The sequence below is a fragment of the Lonchura striata genome, chromosome 10, assembly GCF_046129695.1.
Source record: "Lonchura striata isolate bLonStr1 chromosome 10, bLonStr1.mat, whole genome shotgun sequence".
NCBI lineage: Eukaryota > Metazoa > Chordata > Aves > Passeriformes > Estrildidae > Lonchura > Lonchura striata.
Genome location: NC_134612.1, coordinates 18,221,484 through 18,222,853, shown reverse-complemented (window position 1 = coordinate 18,222,853; position 1,370 = coordinate 18,221,484).

The following is a 1,370-nucleotide window of genomic DNA, read 5'->3' as shown; positions in this document are numbered from 1 at the left end:
TCCGCGCGCGGCTCCTTCCCCCCCGGAACGCGCGGGCCACGCCGAACGTTCCGCCCGACCCCGGCGGCCGCACCGAGCGGGAACCGCGAATCCGGGAATGCCGCATCCCGGGAATACCGGCATGGGGACGGCGGGCTGGGCGTGCTGGCACCGACAGAGCCATGGTCCGGCAGCCCACGGAGCAAACTTCACTTCTTTATGCTGCGCCAGCTGCTCTGCTGGCTCCCAGCAGCTGTCCAGTATAAGCAAGTAAAATTCCTGCCTCTTTTAGGGGATATGAAATCCTGTGGCAGCATCACGGCGGTTTGCACCCCAAAATAACCCGTGCAAAGGGCTGCTGTTGTAAGGCCACTTCGTTATTAGAAGTGGGGCCATTATTAGATTGAATGGTTGCACGGAGCATTTGCACCGACTCCCCAGGGAAGTGATCACAGCTCCAAACCTGGCAGAGCTCAAGGAGTGTTTGAACAACACTCTCAGGCACAGGGTGGGATTCTTGGGACTGTGCTGTGCAAGGACAGGAATTAGGCTCAATGATCCCTATGAGTCCCTTCCCATTCAGGATATTTGGTGATTCTACCAGCTGAGCCTCTCAGGCCAGTCCTCCTGGGAAATAGCAAGAGATGGAGTGAAGATAGAACTGATTTTGAACTCCATAGAAAAATGGTCCATACAAATGATAAATCAAAGGGCAGAGCTCTGGCTGTGACATAGGGGAGCAGGGAGGGAACTGGAAGGGTTAAGATCCTCCCCAGGGCATAGATCAGGAGCCAAAAGATGCTTGAAGGGGTATCAGAATGAGGGTAGAAACAAGAGGGAATTGGGGATTGTTAACCTCCCCAAAGTTTGTAGGCTCATCCATGCCATGTTGTGAACTAAATGTGCCTCTGTTAAAAATCCTTCAGCTGAGAGCAAAGTGCTTCTGGCTTTCAGTCAGCAAGTCTCTGAAGATCAAATCATGGACCAGGAAGGGGGGAGCTTTCAAGGAATGAACATCAGAAACTATTAGGGAAACTGATGGGGCTTAGCCTGTGTCTCAGAGCCAGGGCCCTGGGGTCCCATCATGCATCAGAGAAGGAGTGTCAGACAAGTGCAGAGATGCAGGTGTTGGAATGCTGTTGTGACACTCTGGGCTTCACAGCAAATTGGATGTAAAAAACCAGACCCTGCACAACAAGGGAACTCAGCCAGGGCTATAACAAGCCAGTCAGTAATTTACTTAAGCCACACTTAGCCCTCATCTGCACAGGGAGGGAGAATTACCTCTTTAATCACATCCTAACCAGGCCCTTCCCCACAGTTCCTGTCATCCTGCAGACATGCTGGAACAGTTGCCTTGGACAAGCAGTGTGTGGCCTCCTTTTTCCCAA